Below are 24,108 nucleotides of genomic sequence, written 5' to 3' on the forward strand. Positions count from 1 at the left end.
CCATTCCTAAACTCTTGGTTGGAGAGAGCCAATACTTGTCTATACTTGTTGACCCTTCCAGGTTGCTAGTTTCTCCAGCACCCCATTTGGAATACATGAGGCAAAAAAAAAAAAAAAAAAAAACTCAGAAAATTCGCTGTCCATTAGGTTTCAAGGGCCTTAGCTTATCTGCTTTCTCTCTACCTTCCAAGTCTTCTAATGTTTGTTTTATACGATATCATCAGGCCTTTTAGCTGTACTTAGAAGGTGGAATAGGAGACAGTATAACAGCTCCTTCTCCCTAGAATTTCTAGTTCTGTTGAAGCACTTTGTACGTGGAAGTGGTATAATCACATTTATTCTTTAGAGAGAAAAATCTTATAAGGGAAAACAATTGCAAAGTACGGGAACATACTAAGCAAGAAATGATGAAATGCATAACTAAGACATTGTCTTTGCCACTGAAAGAAGGAAGACATATAAAAACTACTATTGTTTGAGACAAAATGTCTTCTAGTAAACATTTACAATTTACAAAAATTCATGGTGGCCCTAGAGACTTGTCTTCCCTACATTGAAGTTCTAAAGAAATGTTTTCAATCACCAGACTCTAATTCATATTTTAATGTATTTTGAAAGATCCCAATCTAAAACATGGCAGAAAATGTGCTTTAATCAATTGCAACAATGTGCATTATAGATCAAATAACAATTCCATAAGAGTTACCAAGCTAGTTACATTCAGAGTCACATGAATTTCTGGAGAGTAAGGTGACATAATCAGAAACACTGGTAATTTTTTAGACATATCTGTAAACACTGGAAAAATATCAGATGAAAAAGATCAGTTTCTAGTGATAAGTGCCTTAAGTGGTGAAACTTACTTTTCTGCACATGCTAAAAATAAAATATAATAGGAAGAAAAGTTATGAGTAAAGAGGTGAAATTTTAAAAGCAAATACCTAAAAATGACAAGTAAATGTGGATTTTATATTTGCATTTATTAGGGATGTATACGTATGAATGATATTGGCTTTTCACCCAACATCTAAATACATACACACACTTTGAATATCCAAGCACATTTTGCTCATTAACAAAAAAATGCACCTTGTTTATTAATAGCGATATTTGTTTATTTCTTCAACAAATAGTTACTGAAGTCCTATCATGAATTAAACACTATTCTAGGCTCTGCAAAGACAATAGCATTCAAATCAAAACAAGCCTCTTGCCCTTACAGAGTTCACAATCTAATTGGGGAAGACAGACAGCATGTTCGATGGTCATAAAACCAGGAAATGATAGTGTTCTGTAAAACAAAAGATAGCTATGTATGATGGTGAGAAACGCAACTTTAATCTGTGATATTGTTCATCACTGGCTTAGTTCAAGAAGAAAGGATAGTAGTGTTCATGTTTATTAAATCTGAATGTTTTGAAATTTTAGCATGTACCTTGGCATCATGGATGATTATTAAGGTATGCTTTTTATCTCTTAGACGCTAATACTATAATAATGTAAAAATATTATGGATCATCTAGGGTAATTTAATTGATTTCTCTTGAGGCCTGAAATTTTTGTCTAAAGAGAAATTTGGGAGGTTAAATCATTAAGACAATATGGGGGACCCACAACTGGTAGTGAAGAATATAGGATGATTTATTATTAGACAAGCAAAACTCAGAAAATGTCCATATAGGAAATTTCAATGTCACCTTGTAGCATTTTAAGAGAAGAAAGAGTTTGAAAAAGTGCAGCTTATAAGCAACCTGTAGTTGCTCCGCAAAAACATAATCTTCATAGAAGGCTGAGATATATCCGATTCTTGTGTAGATACTCTTAGTCTACAGGCAGTTTCCTGAAATCGTCTCAGATGGTTTCAACCTGCCTGGGAAGAGAACACAGGAACTACTGGTATTTAATGGAATGTAAAAATGTCACAACTTTATGTATTGTTTAGGATGACTTTACATATGGGGAAACTGTGGCACGCTATCATTTAAAAGTTTGCTAGAGTTCAGCTAAACTTAAATATAATGTTCCAAGGTGGTGGGGAGTTGATTTGTTATTTAATACTATTTATCTCTAGAAGCACCCTGACCCTTAGAATTTCATAATAATGCATTGTTTTAAAAATTACATGTAATATTGCTTTTAATGGAAAAAAATAGCAGTGATGCACCTCTAGGAAAAAAAAGTTCTTCAATAAATCTGAATTTCAATTAATATGAAATCCTAGACTTAAGTGTTCATGTTGCTGATGAAAATTCACAAACCAACCTTTATTAAATATTTCATACTCAACTTTTGACAGCAATTCCTCCAGATCCTAAATGTCTTCCTTAAATTTCAAGATCAAAATTTTAGTCATAAAAGCTATAAATCAAGTGACTGTTTATAACTTTTTCATCTTGTAAATGTTGTTTTGTCCTGATAAATAATAATAATGATGATAAAAATAATGATGAGCTGATATTAATAGCTAGAAGTTAATGATACTTAACCCTATAAGATGCTCTGTGACAAATATTTATGTGCACAATCTCATTTGCAGCTGACAGAACATAGCTGTGCAAAGCTAGTAAGTGACAAGAGAAAATAAAATTCCAATCTCCTGCCATATGTCTGTGCACTTAATCCCTATTACACTAACTTGGATTTGGATATCTTTAAATTTTCTTTTAAAATATTTGTGCTTTTTTGATAGGGTAAATAAGACATGTCCTCCAAATCTCAGAATAATTCTACCAATGTCAAGTTTTGATGCCTAAAAAAGATAAAATTACTATAAATGTAAAAAAATAATTCTCTAGTTTACTTTTGGAAAAAATAATACCTCAGCTCACTGACAAGCATACATGGGTATAAACAATGTGTCATGTATCTTTAAAAGTTGTGGACAAAATTAGAAACACTTTATCCATATGTATTTACTATCATTTATTTTATGGAACTCTTTACAGAATTTACTAAACCTGTGGAGAACATTAGTCACCATCCTATATTATCCCTTTAAGCCATACATGGAGAGTAAATTCTAAAGAATACATGTCAAATGCAACATAACTGTTTTTATTTTAAAGTCAGTACTTAGCACATAGTAGGTTTCTAATCATAGGTTTTTTAATTGTTTAAATAGTAACTCCAGGAAAGCATGCTGGCATTATATAGTGCACTTGCTGCAGACATCAATTCCATCAGGTTCAGTCTCATCATTCATTTGTAGCATATGCAACTTTGCTCAGATAGCATTCAATTGTGAGTCCAGGAAAACGTGAGTAAGATTTATCATAGGTAGAGGATGTTTACTAATGGGGGGTGAAATGATCAAGCTTTTTTCCACAAGGGAGGATATAACAAGTGACATTTTTTAATAGTTCTCATATATAATCCTGAATTCTGTTTCTTCCTTTACCTGTAGCTGATTTCAAAAGCAATTTTAACTCTAAACATTAAAGGACAAACAAAAAAGGATGGTATATTTCATACTTTGAAAAATCAATTCTGAAAAGCAACTCTGAACCACATTTCAAATTTTTATATAAGAATTCTTGAGTAAAATACATACCTAATCTATGAAATAAGCCATTATTGGACTGGTTAGTACACTTTTAAGAATAATTTAATGTAATTTCATGTCTATTGCCTTCCTTTTGACAGTCAATAGAGTAACAAAGCGGAAGATGTTAAATACAATGTATTTAAGCAGTCTTAAATAAACATATTGAGGAATCATGCTTATAGTGGTATTCCTTTTCAGAGTTAATCATTTTACACTTAAGAACACACATTTAAACTGTTACAGTTGAAATAGTACCTGAAATGACACTGGCACAAATGCTTTTCTATATTGTATGCTTTTACTGATTTCTTTCACTTGTTTTAAATTAGCAAGCTGTCAGTTTATAGAAAAATCATGCAGAATTTACAGATTTCTTATATAGTCCCCCCCCCATAGTTTTACCTATTTTTAACATTTTCTGTTATATGGCCCCTTTACTGTAACTGATGAAATGATATTATTATAATTATATTATTAACTACAGTACATAGTTGTATTAGGGTTTAATGCTTGTGTTGTACAGGTCTATGTATTTTGAAAATTTTTGTTCTGGTAGCCTGTATGTAAACTAAAATTTCCCATTTTAACCACATTCAAACATACAGGTCACTGGTGTTAATTACATTTCCAATGTTGTTTTACTATCTTACTGATTTTGATAGCAGGCAGAAAATACAAAATTTGAACCAAAAATCTATCTTTCTCCAAATCAGCAGCATATCAGCTTGATGTTTCCTTATCTTTATCTCTTTCCCACACCCAGTGAACAAAAGTTGGCAATTGTCAATATCCTAACGAGCTCTTACTTTGACGTAGGATGACTTAAAACTCATTTTATTTTTAAGACTTAGATGTTTATTATAATCTCCAAGATAATCACAGGAAAAATAACTAAATTATACTTGAAAGGAAAGAAGAGAATCAAAATGATACACCAAAAAAAAAAAATTATCAAAATACACAGGAAAAAAGGCAGAAATGGAGTAACCAATGAGCAAAATCATAAAGACGAACAGAAAACAAATAACTCAATGGCAGAAGTCTTTCCTCAGTGATAATCTGGAATGCAAATAGATCAAACTCACCAGTCAAAAGTTCAGATGTTGACAAGCAAAATACAACAACCAAAAAACATGAGCCACCCAAATGCTGAATATACAAGAGGCTCACTAAATACAATGACACAAAGACTTTTTCCTTGCTATATCTTCTATATATTTTATGAGAGTTTCTCTTTTTTAATTTGCTTCAAGAACATTTTCAAAGCTTGCAGGGACATTTTAATGGCTGCTGCTTTAAAAACTTCGTCAGATAATTCCAGCATCTGAGTCATCTCAGTGCTGGTGTCTGTTAATTGTCTTTTCTCATTCAAGTTGTGATTATCCTGCTTCTTGGTATGATGGGTGATTTTCTACTGTTCCTGGATATTTTGATTATTGCATCATGAGACCTTGTTCAGACTGTTTGGGTATAGTGCACAGGTCCTGGTGGGGATGGATAGTCAGCTCTTCTGACCCCACACTAATAAAAGCAGAACTGACTAATACCACTTCAGTGTAGATTGTTGGTGTGGAAGTTTAACTCACTCCTTGACTCTATTAATACCTTTCCAATGAAAAGAGAGCACCAACTCACATTGCCTTGTTACCAACAAACGAGAGTGTTAGTTCAGCTGCTGGTTGGACCAAGTGACACTGGTAGAGAGAAGGCAAAGTGCCTGTATCCCTGCCTTCAATTGTCTGTTTCACCTTGTTGATGACAGAAGGAGTTGGAATTATGCCTTGTCTGTAGACCCTGCTGACACCAGAGTGGAGGATGCAGAATAGACTCACCTGGCACTGCCTCTTTCAGTCTCACTGATGCCAGATGCAGATGGAGTCTCAGCTTGCTGATGGATTCTGCTGACACAAAGGTGGGTGGGAAGCAGAGTTTCAAGTAGCGTGCTTCACACAATCTCATTCAGACTTAATGTTCTGGATAGGGGCCCTATCTATGGGAAGCACAGTTCTAAGATGGTGCCCAAGATTCACATACATGGGGTATATGCCCTGTATAATCCTGTCCTTTGGTTTGTGGTTAGGACCTTTGATTATGATGGGCTATGACTTTGGTGATTGTGTTTTGTTATGTGCCTAAAGAATTTTTGCAGATGCAATTAAGGTTCCCAATCAGTAGTCTTTGACTTAATTATAGGGAGGTTACCCTGGTAGTGAGGTGAACCCTTTTCCGTGCCCAAATTTCCTTTGCTTATAAGGACTCTAGTCATATGGAATCAAAGCCCACCCTGATTCACTTTGGCCTCATCTTAATGGGATCTTTGGTGATGCCATGGTAATGAGTGCACTCACAGGGTTGAAATGACTCAATCCCCAGCAAACACCTCTAGCAGTGAAAGATAGATGATTACTAAGGATAAGTCTATAAAATGGATTTTAATCATTTAAATTTTTTTTTATATTCTGAGAAAGTATATTACTTCAAATAAAATAGCCATTCTTCATATATTTTCACTCAATAGGCCTAGAAAACAACCTCCTGCCTAATCCTTGCTGATAAATCTTCCCAAGTAGTTAAAATTGGTTAAGCTCCTCCTATGTGGTAGGCCTGGTGTACACATTGAACTTAACATTTCCTACACTAACCAAAAAAAGGCAGAGGTAGGTTTTAACCTCAAATGCAGAGGCTGTAGCTTAGCAACTTGCCCTGAGGACACAGCCAATGAAGCAGAGTAAAGATGTTAACCATCTGTCTGATTCTGGAGCCACTTTTCTTTCCCAGCCCAAATTCCTCTCCATCATTTCTATGCCTCTCCTGTCTATCAGTAGCAACTACTTAGATTGGTTTCCTTTCCCTGGCTTCCTCAAAGAGCATCGTAAGCTTCATTGCCTCTCATCACTGAATTCTGAAGCCAGTTAACAAGCTAAGTAAAATGGAAAAAGCCAAATGGAGAAAATTAAAAAGGAATCATATTCTCCTTCCCCTTTCAGCCTTCCATTATAGAGCTGGTGAAAAGACTAAATATAATGGCAAGCTTGGCGTTTTGATTCTTCTTTTGGGCTGGGTGGGCATTCTTACTTCTGAATCAATACTCTATTCAAAACTAAAAATAATTGTTGGACTCTTTATTGTATATGATGTAAAGGGAAATCATAAGCCTGTCAGAATTTTCATCCAGGGTTCCGGGAAGTTTATACTCCATGAATAAACTAAGGTAGCAGTGGAAGGTGGTAAGTTGCACTTGTTCCAAATTAATGTTTGAAGATGGTATTACCTATGTATATTTAATTTCATGCTGCTCATTAAACTTACTCAAATAGATATAGCCACTATAATGAACTGTTCTGGTAATTAAAAAGTCAACGCAACTTGCTCAAGCAACAAAGAATATATTTACTTATAAGCTACAAGCGCAAATGATGCTACAGAAACCAGGTCATTCTGGTTTCCTTCTACCTTACATCTAGAAACTGCTTTCTATAATGTGTTGCCCTCATTCTATGGCTGTAAAAAACGGTAAGATATGTGGACACAATACAGGCTTCCTTGCTGATTTCCTTGTTAAAGTCCAGTGGAAAGAGAGGTCTTTATTTGAGGTAGCCTGAGACAACCTGAGAGTTATTTCAATCAGACTAGTTCAAGATATCTGTTCACTCATAAGCCAATCACTGCAGCCAAGCAATGTGATGTCAAGGTGAACTTAATCTTGATTTCCATGTTTCACACTTGTTGCTGAAGTGGCGTCTCAGTTTCAGGCCACATAGACTGAATTGGGGGAAGAATGGAACACCAAATGAAATGCAGAAGTTATCTCAGGAAGAAAAGGGGATTGGATGCTGGGGAAGCAAATAATAACTGTCCATGAAGAATGCTTTGGTGAGCATTCTATTCTAGCAATATTTGCTGATTTCTGTCCATTCCAAGCATTATACCACTCTTTAAGAACCAGATTAATTTAATTTAAGTCTTTTGGGTCTATAATTGCAGTTTTTATACTTCCCTTTTCTGTATTAGCTTTTCACTTCTTTTACTGTTATCACCATCTGCAAGTGTTTAGCTCTGGGTTATAATAAGCACGTTCGCAGCCTTGTTTGAGAAGCATAATGACAGCCTTTTTCTCTTTCCCCATTGTCAAAGGTGAATTCTAGCATTGCTCATAAATGTCTTAAGAATTTAGATGAAGTGTCTACATTTGCTAAATGAACGGTTAAATGTGATTTTCATGTGTAGATTTTACTTGATGCTACATCACTGAGATTTTCTCAGAAAATCTCCAGAACTATATATTTTTTTTTCTAGAATTTTGTTGTCAGAACACTCATTGAATTTGAAAAGCTGAACCACAGTGATGAAGCCATATAATGGCCTTCAATTCCATTGCCTTTTGCTTCCACTTGCACATTTAAATTTGTAGCAGAAATCTAAATGTTTAGCTTAATTGCCCTACTATGAAATACAGAGATTTATGAAAAGGCGCTAACAACCTGTCCCTGTGCCATCATTCAAAAGGCTTGCTGGGTATTTGATAATAGGAAGAAAAAAAAGCATAAGTATAAAGAGGCAAAAATTACATTGAAATAAACATGGCAAAAGGTTTCCACGGTACAAAGAAAAATTAAAGCGAACAGTGGGGTTCTTTTCAATTCAGGCCTTTAAGGAAATGGGCAAGATGCAATGTTCTTTCTTTGTCAGACAAATGACACAGTTAATCAGTGCTGATTGCCCAGGATTGGCCTCTCAGTTATGTCAGTTAATTAAACCATATTCTAATATATACTGACCAAACCCCCTATGTGGTGGGTAGGCAGAGAAATGAAAGGCATATACAGTGGGTCCTTCTCTTACTTGGAAAAAAAAATCAATACTGATTTAGCTGTAGCAGAACTGAGCCATTTTGTCTGCAGTCTTTTTTCTCTGCAAGGCCCCCTGGCCATCAGTGTGGGAAAACATTCATGGAACGAATGCATTTAGCAGGAGTAATCATCATCATCGTGAAGTGCTTATCAGAAATGAAGACAAAATGCAATTAGGCTAGATTTACAGTTGGACCAATAATTACCACTCAGATGTTTCAGCTGAATGGAAAATACATGATTCCAAACCATGACATTTGTGTTCAATTGCTTTCTCCTCCTTTCTCTCATGATCTCTAACCTCCCTCCATTTTCTTTTCTTCTTTTTTTTTCATTTATAAAATATGTCAGTCATGATGTAGCACAGCTGAATAATTGTCATAGAGTCAAATGCTTGCAGATGGTTAATGGAAACAGAAAATTAAATGAACAGCAGTAAAGAAACTCATACAAAATTAAAGAACTCTATTGCAAATTTAAAGGGTCATTTGGTTTCATCAAAAATCAAATAATATGAATATGTTATCCTCTGCATGAAAAAGACTATGTTAAATTGTTTTGAGAGCTGAAAAATGAGCAATCAATGGTGTGCTAATGAAATTTGTGAGAAATCATGCACTATTGAAATATGCAGTAAATTGTTATTCAGTCCCTGCAGAAGAAGGCTAGTTTGAAGGATCAATTTTTTTCTTGAGCTTATTGTTTACTTAAATTATTGAACTGAAGATAAGACTTGGAACAAATTAAGATTGGTACTAAAAAGTAATGAGAGTGGGATTAACCAAAGCAGACTTCTTTTTGAGCTTCAAAAAGAACAAAAACAAGTTACTCTTTCAAGAGAGTCTTGTATGAGAACTTGCCTTCACATAAATAGCAATCCAACAATTCGTAACGCATTCATGATACATCTAAAGAACAGAACCAATGACCCTATAGACCTGCAAGGACTAGAAATGTTTAGTTCAACTAACTTCGCTTCTACCTGGCATTTTTTAAATATGCAATTGATAAAAACTTTTGCAGAATGAAAAGCTGTCTGTCTCGTAAAGCATTAGATATGATGATTTATGGTGTTATTTAGAAGTGGATTTCATCTACAAATTCTTTTAAAATAGATTTTGAGGCTATAAAGCATTATTTTCTTTATTTACTCCTACTTTTTCATTATTCTCTCCATTCTCTAGGAAACCCAGAAGTCAATATGAAATGTCTTTTTTTCCACCATAGTAATGATTTTTTGTCTTTGTTAGTTGCTCTTATTAAAGAGAAGGAAAATAATGACATATAATTGAGTCTTTCTAGAAAATAACTGAGACATTTGTGACATTGCCATGAATAGCTAACTAATAGCTGAATAATTTTAATGACTAGGAAAATCTTAGAGGGTGTTTGAAAGTTAGCCTGTTTTTCAGATTTAAAAAAACAGAGTTGGAAAACATTCTTAAAAGGAAGAGCTTTAAAAAGGTTAAAGTAATGTATAACTTTTTATATTATCCTTAAGAGAAATTGTTACCTTTTCAAGTGCAAAATATAATGTACTTATCTTGTGTTAATGAGAGAGAAAAATATTAGACACATACATTTTTTTCTTTTCAATGGTCCTTGATGGTTACATCATTAAAAGTGTCTCCAATAGTATTTATTTCTCTCAACCTTCATCTTTTTGCATTTGACTAAGTAACAAAATCCCTTAACATACCTAGCAAACATAAAGTTTGGTTGCTTTCTATTTCATATTAAAGTAAGATATAAAAATTAACTCACCAATCTTGAATGGTTTGTATAAAAGGTTATAATGAAATGCCAAATGTCATTCAGTTAAAACAGGTTTCCTCCATATTTCTCAAAGATGTTACTCCAATTCTGAATGTTATCTGCCATTTCTGCCAACTAAAGCACCTTAATACACCTATTTTTATGAAATAGCAATATAGCTGCCACTTGAAATAATCATCTAAGTACTAAATGTAGAGGCATTACTTATAAAACATCTAACAGTAGTGTTTTTGCATATTCATCATTAAAAATAATTATTTATAGAAGAAACTTGCCAGAGGGACACTGTCATTGGTCCCACGCAAAATCACTACTCTTCTGTTTTTCTTATTTGTCAACTAAAAATTTAACTTTTACTTACTTTTCAAGTAAAATAGGAGAGATTTTTATGGCAGAGGTAAATATCTTTATTTTGTTGTATTAAACTGTGATTTCTGTACAATCCTAGCTCTGCTAACAACCTACTTTCAATATCCCTGTTCAGTGCATAGTACGAGGATGTTTTACTTATATATATATATATATAAGTGCATGGGTATTCCTGAAACGTTATATGTCTTGAGACTTTTATTTCCTTAAATTAATGCATATCATAGCTGCAAGTTGTGAGGAAAACCTAATGTACTTATACTAGTATCTGGAGCTTCCTTCTGGGATTAAGGTGATGTTAGATTCTATGGAATATGCTTTTGCATCAGTTTGAGATTCTGTGGATGATATAAGTCTGACAAACATGAAATAAGTCCAAAAGATGCATTATAATTTCTAAGTGCTGCCAAGGAAGAGGAGAGAAGTGAATGTTGTAGTACGTTGCTCAGGTCTACTCTCAATGTAGGGCACTCACTATTCCAGCTTCTTAAGTGTGTGCTGCTGAGCTCATAATTGAGTTCCCTGTCTTCAGGGAGGCTGCCTAAGGGCTCAGCCTAGCATACTTTTTTTTGTCCCTACCCAAGCCTGCATCACTAATTGATATGGATATAAGGTTTTTAGCACCTTTGCCTCAATTTCAGATGTCTCTCAGAGGCCATTCCAATTTTAGTGCTCCCCCATGAGATCAAACAATGCCATTGTTGTGACCACATTGCAAATCTCTTTACTCTGTCCAGTACTCTTCCCCTTATTCCCTGATAGGGGTTGCTTCTGGAAAACTTCTTTCACGTAGATCTTAGTCTCAGAGTCTGGTTCCCAGTAACCCAATCTGAGATCCTGACTTAAACGTGAATAATTAGCAGCATTTGGATGGCTATTAGCAGCACTTGGATTAGCAGTATTTGCAAGGAGAAGGAAAGCATCTTAGACTGGCATGGCATGGATCATGGATCAATGCAAACAACGATGAAAAAGTGGAAGAGATTTGCAGTGCTTGTAAGGCAGTGAAAAGAATCTGGTCTGACAATATAGGAGATTTTCAGGGAGTTATTTGAAATGAGAATGGAGAAGATGGGTGGCATCAGGATATGAAGGTCATTAAAAGTCATGTGAGGGATTTGAACTTGATTGAGTAGATGCTTGAAAGCCACTAAGACTGGAATAAAAAGGCAGTGTTTTCCTGGAGCCTGCCCATGAAAAAAGAAAAAAGAAAAAAGCAGTGTTTAAGGAAGCATATTTGGCAGGGGTATATATTATATGTACTATGGAATAGATTTAGAAATGACACCACAAATGTGTGTCTTAGTGACTGAAAGCCTGCGTAGTTACAGAAGGGGAGAAGCAATTTTTTTCTTTCCACTTCCTATGTATGTGTGCATGTTATATGTAGTGCAGGTAAAGAAAAACATCTTGACTATACTTTCTAATGAAGCTCTGGGAAGATATGAACAGATCACAGATCTTTTTTTTACATGAGCAGGCACCGGGAATAGAACCTGGGTCCTCTGGCATAGCAGGTAAACATTCTTGCCTGCTAAGCCATCGTGGCCCACCCTGAACGGATTTTTTAACTCTTCCTCTGTTACAAATTATTTCATCAGAGCTGCCTTCAAAGAGATAAATTACCTGGCATATTTTCCTTTTATTATATATTTCCTATTTTATGGAGATACTAATGAAAAATAAAAGAAACACAGGGAAAATGTGGATAGTCAAATGTCCTAATAATGGCATATAAACTGGATGATCAACTTCTGCTATAACTGAGAGTTAACAGTTTATCTTTAACTCAACCTAAACTCTGTGTTCAAGTTGCAAATTAAAATAATTTCCTCTAATTAAATTAGTTTGTCACTAAATCTCAAATACGACACTTAGCTCTTCCCAAGACACCTTATCCCAAGGACCATCTTCAATATTGTACTTTCCCACCAAGAACAGTTGAAGAATGTCTTTGAATGTGAGAAAATCCTTCATCCTTCAATGAATTAGCAAATGTTCAGTAGATTATCACCAATATCCAAACAAAATTTTAGAAACAACTCTTTATAGTTTCATAATTGCTGCCAAATACCATAGATATCTGTAATATTTATTTGTAATTTATTATTTATTGTAAATAAGAAGATTCTAAATCCAGGTGATCTTGCAATATCTCCTCATAAAGAGATGAAAAGAAATCAAGAAAGTGAATATGTTTTCAAATCACAAATAACATATCTGTTCTTTAGAAAAAAACGGAGGCCAAACTAACAGAGTTCAAGGTACTATACCGGCACAAGTCCAGGTTACGTGGCCATGACATAAAAACATATTGTATTGCCATTGTCTCCTCTGAATTTTGATCTTCTTGAAAAAAAAGTCATCTTATTATGCATTGTTTTAAAAATTGTAGGGTATTAACATTTGAATTAAAATTGCTCCCATTCATTTTGAATTCACTTTCTTTCATGATCCAAAATGGAGCCAACATTTAGATCCTTTCATGGAATGATGAAAAAGGGCCAGAAAAGAATACTTTAAAATTCCACAAAAGAGTAAGTGTCCATCAACTAAATCAACAATTCTAAATGTGATCCTGTGACTACTACATTCCAGATATCTGTTATGAATGATTATCTTAACTTGATTCTTGACAAAACTCCTTATTAAAACCTCTTATTAACAAAATAAACAGGCTCTTATTGAAAAATTTAGAAAAGACACTGCATTAGACTGAAATTTACCTCAGAAAAGCCATGTTCTTTAATCTTGATTCAATATTGCCTGGTGTGGTCTTTTTAAGTTGTTCCATGGAGATGTGACCTACCCAATTGTTGGTAGAACCTTTTGATTAAGTGGTTTCCAAGGAGATGTGTTTCCATAGAGTCAAGGTGGGTGGCTTACTGGAGCCCTTTAAGAGACAGCCATTTTGGAAAATGCTTCAGAGCCAACAAAGCCATCAGGAGACCCAGATATTTGGAGATGCAGAAAATAAACACCCCCAGGAAGCTGCTTAAAACCAGAAGCCAAATACCCCAGCCAGGTGCTTGAATCAAAGTATCCTCCTCTGGGTATTGGACGTTTTTATGGACTTAGAACTGTAAACTTATAAATTAAGTAAATTCTCTTTTTAAAAGCTTTTCCACTTCTGGTATATTGCATTCTGGCAGGGTTAGCAAACCAAAATAGACACTATTCTTTTTTTTTTGTAAGTCTTTGATTCTTATGAACATTATCAAATAACAATGATGTCCCCCCATACCTAGAATTTAATATTACATTACTTGTAATATTGAACAATAATGTGTTCTCTTGCTTTGTCTTCCTAGTTTTGTGAGTGCTCTGACATGATTTGTGATAATGTAGAGGAAATGGATTTTTCTTCTCCATTTCTGTTTTCTTGTCATCATTGTACAAATCATCTTGCATGAATTGATAATAGGACTTCTCGTATAATATGAAAAGCATTCAAAGAATACCAATATTGCCCTAGGAAATGCTAGCCACACTTACCCTGTAATTCCATTTTGGCAATCACATTGCTATTTGGAGACTCAAGTTTGATTAATAGAACTCAAGTTAGGTAACCAATGCCTGACATTCCCTAAACTCTTCCGGAACCCCTTTCAGATCAGCCCATCTCCTACATACTGATGTAGAATAGCTTATGGGTCAGGGGCCAGGATTTGAGGGGAAAGATTAGGAAATTTTTTAAAAGTTGCTTATCACCTAAGTAAAGAAAAATTGTTCTTTCTGGAATCCAAATAGAAGGAGCTGAGATTTATCAGATGGAATAGGTGACTTTGATTTTCTGCAATTTAGATCAGTTTAATTATATTACTGAAAGTTGTTTTCTCATCATGAACAACTCATCAATGAAATGAGTACTAAAGTATTGCCAAAAGTATTTGTTTTTTGTCATTAGAAAGGACTTCAATACTCAGAGAGGAATTAAATAAAAGAACAAGGCTATGTGGAACTGGAACATTTAATAATATAATGCAAATATAGGGACCCAAAATGTCTCCTTACTTAGAGATGGCTATGGAAGATACATTACCCTCAGAATCAATCACTATTTTCAGGTGTTTAAAAATTATGCCAAAGTGTCATCTGTTTAATTTTTTTAATCAAATTTTTTGTGTTAGTTCCACTGTTTGTGTTGGACTAAAATTTTTGAGGCAACAGGAATTTAAGTAGGCAATCTCATGGATGCTAATTTTTATTTGGTCACTTAATAAGCAGACAAGACAACAAAATAAGCCCCTATTCTTTGCTTGGAGAATAAATGATAATATCAGTGAAAATTAACATTCACAGAGCACTTTGTATAGGGAACAGTGTGAATCATGTACTACATTATGTCAATTCATTTATCTCATTTAATATAGTCCCAAATAGTCTTCCTGGAATTTCTTTTTAAAATTGCTCAAAGTTCCCTTTTGAATTCATTTATTTGAATTATGTAACAAATAGAGGATTGACATTATCAGAGCCAATATTAAAATCTCCCAAATAATCTGAACTATGAATCTAAGGAAGAGATTCTATATCTTACATGTATGGAGAATAAAAACTGTCTTTGATTGTTCATGATTCTACGGATTCTAGGCTGATGAAGTTATGGCAAACTGCAGAACAGTTTTAGACCTCCAAAACAAAAACAAATTTAGCATCAAGGTAGTTTGCTGATTTAGAAAGTTTTATGTTTTCTAAAAGTCTGAGATCAAAGACTTTCAATGTATTAATAATATATCTGAGAAGATGGAATTCAAGATAGGTAAGTTGCCCTTGGTATATTAAAGATAAAATTCCAGAGGATAGCAGAGATGATGGGAGGAAGGTGATGGGAGGAGGGGCAGCTGCAGTGATGAAAAGCCATCAAAATATTTCAGGGTTTAGATTTACACAGTTTAAAACAACAATGGCAGAACACAATTACCACCAGTCTCAGAAGCAAGCCTTGCTTGATTTCCTATGAGAGAGAAAACTGTTGTTCATAAATATGTCCCTGTGGATATATTCAATTTTATTTACTCACTAACTCTTCAAAACTATCTCTTTATGGATATTGTGAACCATGAAATTTTCTTCTCAGGAAAACAGCCACCAAAGTGTCAAGGCTAAACGGATTGTGTGGTGGTTTCTCTAATTCAAATTGCTGAAATGTCTTTAGAAAGAAATTGGTTTTTAAAATGACTGCACAGAACAAAACAGTCTTCAAATTGGTTCCTTTCTGAAGATTTTTTTGACTAGACTTATTTGTTTAACCATGCTAACAAGTTATAAGTAGATATGTGAATCCATTTTTTAATAACAAGTCTACTGAAGCTTCAGATTTAGATTTCTTCACATACTGGTGTTATAATAGGTTTACAAAATGAGCCTTAAAAATACTTTAAGGATACCTAATATTGTTTACTCAGAATATAGTAACCAATAGAAATAAAGTTGCATAACTGTAGGCTGAATCCTAGAAAAACCTTATGTTTCCTCTACCATTAAAGAACTGAATTAACTGGAGAATTGTCTAAAACCTCTTCAGAAGTACATAAGCTGAAGCTATCCAGTGGAGAATATTAAAAACAATATTTGAAAAAACAGGGAAAAATAAATTTCTTTAGTGGTAGACTTTTTAATGTACTAGTAGTCAAGATTTACAAGTCTTTCTTCAATTTATGCTTTTCATAATTTCCCATGAGTAAGAAACTGACCAGCATTCATTTGAGGCAGAGGGGAAAATAACTTTTAATCTTGAATTAACTGCTTAGGAGACTCAAAATTGGTAAGGTATATTTGCTATTTATGTTCCACAGGTGCAAACATATTTTGAATTATTTTATTACAAAGACATATGGTCAACACTCTTCCCATACATAGTACAGGAAAATGCTGCATTAAAATATTGAATTTTGCTGCTATAAATCAATACTTGACTGCTTGAAATTTACCATACATGTGCCAGTTTTAAGGAATCAAAGGAAATTAGTTTTAAATTATATAAAGGAATATAAGACTGAATTTTAATGTTATTTACCCACATTGACATTAAGGTATATCTCTACATGAAAATACTCAAGACTGATAACTGTGCTGATTTGAAAGGATGTTTGACCTCTAGAAAAGCCATGTTTTAATCAAAATCCCATTTCATAAAGGTAGAATAATCCCTATTTAATACTCTATGTTTGAAACTGTAATCAGATCATCTCCCTGGAGATGTGATTTAATCAATATTGGTTGTTAAATTGGATTAAGTGATGACATGTCTCCATCCATTTGGGTGGGTCTTGATAAATTTCTAGAGTCCTATAAAAAAGGAAACATTTTGGAGAATGAGAGAGATGCAGAGAGCAGAGCAGAATGACACAGCCACAAGAAGCAGAGTCCACCAGCCAGTGACCTTTGGAGATGAAGAAGGAAAATGTCTCCCGGGGAGCTTCATGAAACAGGAAGCCAGGAGAAGAAACTAGCAGATGATGCCACATTCACCATGTTCCCTTCCAGATGAGAGAGGAACCCTGACTGTGTTCACCATGTGCCTTTCCAGATGAGAGAGAAACTCTGACTGTGTTTGCCATGTGCCTTCTCGGATGAGAGAGAAACCTTGAACTTCATTGGCCTTCTCTAACCAAGGTATCTTTCCCTGGATGCCTTTGATTGGACATTTCTATAGACTTGTTTTAACTGGGACATTTTCTTGGCCTTGAAAGTATAAACTAGCATCTGATTAAATTCCCCTTTTTAAAAGCCATTGTTTCTGGTATATTGCATTCTGGCAGCTAGCAAACTAGAACAGAAACTATCTACCCTCCAACCTAAATCTATGCACTTGTTTCTCCAAGGATTGGAAAAGCACAATTAGTAAAAAGCTTTGTATCTAAAAGCTATGAAATAATAATGGAGATCTATTATTATTTTCCAACTCATTAAGTGATTATCTTCTGATAATAGCACCAAATTTTCCTTTACAGAACTACCTTTCCCTCTTGCTCAGCAATTCTCGTTAAGTGTGGTTGACCTGGTAGTCATTCTGTGTGGATGTGAGTACCAGCAATCGGCCATAATAATTGCTGCAGTGATGATAGGTTGACTTAAATTCAGTCCATCAAACGCAGTCAGCACCAGCACCATACATTTCAATATAACTTATGAACAAGAAAATCCCTTTCCATTGGGGTTGCCAGGCTAAAGCTTTGGTGACTATTTTGTCACTACTTATCTGAAACCTATCTGCAAATGAAGGCAAAACACATGACAGCAGACTATGGTACATAAATAGATGGATTCTTCACATTTTATAATAAAGATTCTGTCATGTTGAAGCTAATATGAACATAATGTATATTTGTTCTTGAGCTTGCTGACATTAGATTTCTAAAAATCAAAATTTACAGCTTATATTGGGTTTCTACAAAGTAAAATTTAAAATATACTGTTCATTAGAAAGTTAGAAGAATATCATCTTGAAATAACCTTGAGGTATTAAGAAAATAATGGTAAATTAGTCATACATACGACAATTGCAATCTTAATATATGTATTGTAGTTATGACTGATTAACTCATTCAACTCCTTCCAATCCTTTTATAAACTGTTTTACTATTTCAATGTGCTTATGAAACAAGTTTCAATGTGTTTATGAGTCGATCTGGAATCTTATTAAAAGGGAAATTCTAATTCAGTAGGTTTTGTCTGCGACCTGAGATTCTGCATTTCTAGCAAGCTCCCAGATGATGCAGGTGCCACTACATCTTTAGCGGTAAGAAGTGAGAACATGCTAGAGGCCAGAAATCCAAAGACAAACACTCCCCAGAATTATTTTCAGCTTGGATTCTGCTTGTGGCTCAGATTCTACCAAGCGGACATACCAGTAAGAGACTTCTAAGGAAATTGGGGGGTGGAGATTGTTCCTATTTTTCACTGCTATTTTAGCTAGTAAGCTCTATCATGGCATGGGACGTTCCTTTTGCTCATAAAATAAAAAAATGAAGGTGAAATAATGTGGTCCTGGACTCAACAGTTATGAAGATAGTCTCCTAGTCCTCAAATAACAGCAAAGACCAATGTGGTTTGCAAGGCAGCAATTGGAGGAGCAAGTTTGAATTTAACTGGCTCCTAATGACATTATGTATTGTAGCTCCCTTGTAAAACAAATTCTGGTGTATTGTTCTGGGAGTCCTTTCTGAAGAGAGACAATGGCGTCTTCTTCTCTAGGCCCTACATAAATTGACAAGTCTGTAATTTTCCATGATCATTCCATTTCGATTTAAATTGCAAAAAATTGTTATCTTCCATGTAAAAGGATAAATTAAATAGATCTTTGGATGTAAATAAAAAATAAGAGAACATATGAAGAAATGGAAGGATTGAAAAAATCTCTAAAGCACTAGAGTAACAGAAACTTTTCAACACTCTTGCAGGAATTTCCTTCTTTAGGCTTCCTATACCTTCCTAAAGCATATGGCCAGGCACATCACATGAGGCAGAACAGTGTAATGGCAAGAGTGATTATGTGATACATAAGAAACCCTAAATTCTTGTTCTAGTTCAATGCATATAAGTGTCTGTTGAGACCTGAGTTAATCAGAGACAATGCTGAGCTAAACAGTCTAGTGTAAAAAGTAGCCAATTAGGGAAGCATGGGTAGTTCAGGGGTAGAATTCTCACCTGCGATGTACTCCGAAAGAAAACAAAAGTCAACTAATGGTGCTGCAATAATGGTATATTCAAATGGAAAACATGAAATATGAACTCCACAGCACAGCATATAAAAAAAGTAAGTTTAAGATGAGAAGTAGAAATGAAAATAACATTCAAGCAGAGGTTAACCTGGAGAAAAGCACCAGCTTCCTTGTTCCATTCTCTCCCATGGAATAGCACCACTGGGCAAGGATCAGATAGAGCAGCAGGGACTTTGGGGACTTCTTGTGCTGAAGGAGACACACACAAAAAGCTACTGCAGTTTTATGGGCCAGGGGACTGGGGGAGAAGAGATATAGAAATGGAAAAGAATCTAATACTGTATAATGAAGTGTCTTCAATGTCTCCTTCTCCACCCCACCCCAAAAGATGGTCTCAGCATAAGTGCTTGAGGAAGACCTTAGTTTAGGAATGCAAAAATGTGTGATCACACAAAGGACCCTGGGGCCTGAATCCTCAACTGCAACTCCCTTCAGAGATATCAGTGCATTGGCTATGTACCAAGTCTGGTGTGGAGAGACCAGATTTCTGCACATGAAGCCTGTCAGGGAAAGAAAGCCTCTGTATTTGCCTACAGTAAAGACTGAAACCTCACACATAATTTTCTGGTCAGGAGCTAAACTTCTCTATGTCTCTGAGGAACAAAAAGTTGACATAAATGACTAAATCTGACTGGGAACATTCAAACAGGGAGACACTGTAAGAATAAAATTAAGTTTAACTTTCATGCAAGATGGTGCAGGAAAGGGCTGCAAGGACAGCTCAAACCAGTCTTACAGGTAGGGAAAGGAGAGAGCCTCTGATGCAAGCCTAGAATTGGCACCAAATAGGTAAAAACAAGTTTAAATAAGTAATGTTCAGGGTCACTGAAATGAAAAACATAATCAGAAGCAGGAACCTTTGGCAGGGAATTTGAATTAAACTATCTGGATAGGCTTTAACCTCTGCAGTATCCAATCAGTGAAGAAACTGGGAAGGGACCAGAGTGCTAGACTTAAGGAATAAATATTACTGTTTGCTGTTGCTCGGCATGCCAGCCATCATTTTTGCTGGTTGGGTGTTCATTCTTGTAAGATCGTGAATAAAATCTTTTCTTCTCCATAATTGGATGAGCATTTGGGTTCTCCTTCAGGTACAGCTTTCTGTTCAACAGACACTATGCAGCCCTTTGCAAGAAAGAGGCCCTAGTCCTGCCAGATCTAGCAATCTTCCACGGTAACAGAAATTTATATTATCCTGATTTTTAAATGTTCATAATTATTTTTCAGACAAATATTTTGTGGGCTAAATAGAATATATTTCCCAGGGCACATTTACAATCATTTGGCAACATCTCTGCTAGTTTTGTAAATTACTAGCTGTGTCATAACCTTGAGCTACAACACATTTCCATCGCATCATATAAATATAGCCTAGTGAACTGTAAGCAACCAATAAGTGATGGCTGTTGACTATTCTTAGCTGTTCTCTTATCTTTTAGAATTAAGGAAAACCTTGAAAAATAAAATACGAGTGTTTTAGTTTCCTAGCTGTTAAAGCAAATATGATACAAAGAGTTCACTTAGCAACAGAAATGTATTGGTTCATGATTTAAGAGGCTACAAGGCTTGCTTTTTCTCAGGGTTGGTATTATCTTGTTGACCAACAAACCTTTGGGTTCCTTGGATTTGTAATGTCACATGACAATGTTCCTGGCAGTGTCTTCTTTCTCTTCTGGGTTCTGTTGATTTTCAGCTTGTCTTTTCCCCATGGCTTTCTCACCATCTGGCTTTCACTCTGCTTTTAAAATACTCCAGTAAACTGAGATTGAGGTCCAACCTGATGTAGTTGGGCCACACCTTAACTCAAGGAATAACTTGAAGGACTTGTTTACAATGGGTACACATCCACCAGAGTGCATCCCAGATCAAAAATATGTCTAAACTAGGATACACAATTCAATCACCGCTGTTCTGTTTTACAATGGTCATATTATATAATTGAGAAGCATTAGTTTAGACGAGAGATCTGTTTTATGAGCAAAGTAAATGTCAAAATCACTGTTAAACAGGTTACATAAACTACCCCGAGTCTATCAGAGTTGCACTTAATTTGTGAGTAAAGGTTCAAAATTCTTTGGTGGTGAGTAGTAAATAGGCTATTTTTTAACATAATTATTCTCAGATGATCAAGAACAAGTTTTAAATAGTGATTGACCCTGTAAATGATGAGTTTATATTTTGTATACAGAAAAGAACAGACTGCGTGAATTTAATATTATTTTTAGCCCACCTGCTTGGCTAACTGTAGATGGATTATTGGTTTAAAAAATGGTCCATCATATGTCAGATTTAATTGAATTTTTAAAATCATGACAAAGATGAGACTTATCTAAAGCTGACCAAAAGGAAGATCAATTAATCACTAAAATTCATGATTGAAGACATCAAAGCAAAAATGATACTATTTTTCCAAAATGAGTCATTAAGGTTTATTTCAATAACATCAATAATATATAAATAAGCACTAAAATGGAGATGCTAGAGAAAAATTTATGTATACATTTCCAATCTTAAATAAAAAATATTTTGTACTTTCGTAAGTCTTTTGTCAAAAATTTGAATTTCCTGTTTTACTTTATTTCTGTGTTTAGTTTTTCCTTGACGAATGATGTGTAATTCAACTAGTCCATAACGCCTTGGCAAATATATGCTGTTTAAAGTCTAATCCTTTTTAAAATGCTATTTATAATTTGACTATTCCGTATGAGATTTATTAAATCAAAGTGTAGTAATTTTGGAATCAGGTATATACATGCAAATATACACACACATATAGACATGTATGCTCTTTGAAAATATGCATTCTATCTAACACATTAAGAATTAATGCTGATAGTAGAATCTATGTATTTATTAACTAAGAAGTATAACTTTTTTCCAAGAAATTTCAAAATTTATGTATATATAATTCTGTGATTTCAACTAAAAAAACAACAAATTTGAACTGAGAATATGAAATTAATCAATGAGCAATAACTCTTCAGAAGATCTAGAAAATGTTTCACAGGAAAGTCAAGCTTGAATTTTGCATTTAAGGGTCATTATTGTTCCATTCTAACTTAAAAGGGACACAGGGAAGAATACTTCAACAAAGAACAGTGCAGAAGGAAAAAGTGAGAATGTAACCAACTAGTGCAAGAAAATGTAGGAGGTTGGGGGAGTTAAAATATAGGATATTTTGGTTTGCAAAGGTAGCTTTTACAATGGAAATTAATTCACTTACAAATTTACAGTTCTAAAGCAAAAAAATGTCCAAATTAAGGCAGTAAGAGGGAAATACCATCTCTGAAGAAAGGCTGCTGGCATCTAAGGTTCCTCTATCACATGGGAAGGCACATTCTGGTCCTTCACTCCCAGAATCCCTTGCTTTCAGCTTCTGATTCCAGTGACTTCCTTTCTGAGCATTTGTGTGTCCTCTATTATCATCTCTGTGGTTTTGCTCTCTAAGCTCTCTCCAAATGCCTCTGCCTTTTATCTTTTCATGAAGGATTCCTGTAAAGAATAAAGACCCACCTTGAATGGGTTGGGCCACATCTCAATTGAATTACGCTAATCAATATTCCCACCCACAATAGGTTGACCCCCTCAGGCATGGATTAAAAGAGCATAGTCTTTTCTGGGGTACATAACAGCTTCAAACCAACACACTCCACTCTGGACTCCAAAAAGACTTGTCTTTCCATATGGAAAACACTTTCATTCCATCACAGTATTACAAAAGCCTTAAATCATTTCAGTAACAATATTGTGTACAAAGTCTCATGAAAATCAATGACAGGCATGGTCTGGACTAAGGCAAAATTCTCCTATGGTTGTGGATCTATGAAACTAAAACTAAACTAAAACAAGTTATCTGCTTCCAACAGATAAAGAAGGGACAGTCACAGATAAATATTCTTGTTTCCATAGGGAATAATTGGAAGGAAAACATGGGAGAAAGATCCAAAATACCTCTTAAAGCTTGCAGGGCAAACTTCATTAGATTTTCAGGTCTGAAAGTCATTTATGTATTGATGTTTCATCCACAGAGCTTGAGAGACTGGCTGTCCCACCCTCTCCATGGGAATAAGCAGTGGCCCTGCTTTTTCCAAACACTGGGGTGAGGATTCCAACATCTCTAAGCATTGCAGAGATGGCCACGTTCTGGAACCCACCCTCCTCAAGCAACTGGGTATCAGCTGGATTCTCTGCCATCTTTGGAGCACACTCTCAACCCCCTGATGTCCAGGCCCAGTTTATGGGGAATGTGCTTTACCCTCTCTGAGGCCTGGAATGTCAGCATTCTTCTTGAACAATGGGGCATCCAAGCTCTGCTCAATTCACCAAGAATCTGAGAGCTCTGGGATGGTAACACTCTCCGAACAATGGGGTAGGGGGACTACTCTGTGTGCTCCGGGAGAGACTTACCCTTTACACAAATCTGGGTGGTTTCAGTCACCTGGCCTGGGATTTCTTGGCTCCAGACTTCAGTTTCCATAGTTCTGCCTTTGAAATTGTTTTTCCTTCAATGTGTCCCTTTTCTGTCCCTTTTTGTCTAGGATGACAATCATTCCATTTCTACAGATTTTGCAAAAATCATGTTGGCTCTGCATGCAGCACACAGGGGTCTCAACTGTCAGACAATAGGACTTTCTACAAATCAATTCTGGATAACTCCTTTTCAAACCCTGACTTGTCCTGAAATGGCTGACTGGTTGTATTTTGTTAAATCTTCACATGGAGCATTAGCTTCTGGGGTTTCACTTTCTGGAGCCCAGAATTTTCCAAACCATCAGTTTCTGGTTACTTCTTAATCAAGAGTTCAGTTCTCAGTTTATTCCTTTCCTCTAGCATTTTCCTATAA

The 24,108-nt window shown here is 35.1% G+C and overlaps 1 long non-coding RNA gene across 2 annotated transcripts; it reads right to left on the reverse strand.

The window, feature by feature from the left end:
• Positions 1–1,623: 1,623 nt before the first annotated feature.
• Positions 1,624–23,406, reverse strand: LOC143665314 (uncharacterized). Of its 2 annotated transcripts, XR_013166870.1 has the most exons (4): positions 23,217–23,406; positions 22,546–22,757; positions 5,377–5,442; positions 1,624–1,870 (listed from the first exon to the last, which is right to left on the reverse strand). It is a non-coding gene; the product is annotated as an uncharacterized LOC143665314 (long non-coding RNA). The 2 variants fall into 2 exon arrangements; XR_013166869.1 differs by lacking the exons at positions 22,546–22,757; positions 23,217–23,406 and adding an exon at positions 13,266–13,391.
• Positions 23,407–24,108: the final 702 nt, after the last annotated feature.

The sequence above is a fragment of the Tamandua tetradactyla genome, chromosome 21 (genome assembly GCF_023851605.1).
Source record: "Tamandua tetradactyla isolate mTamTet1 chromosome 21, mTamTet1.pri, whole genome shotgun sequence".
Classification (NCBI taxonomy): Eukaryota; Metazoa; Chordata; class Mammalia; order Pilosa; family Myrmecophagidae; genus Tamandua; species Tamandua tetradactyla.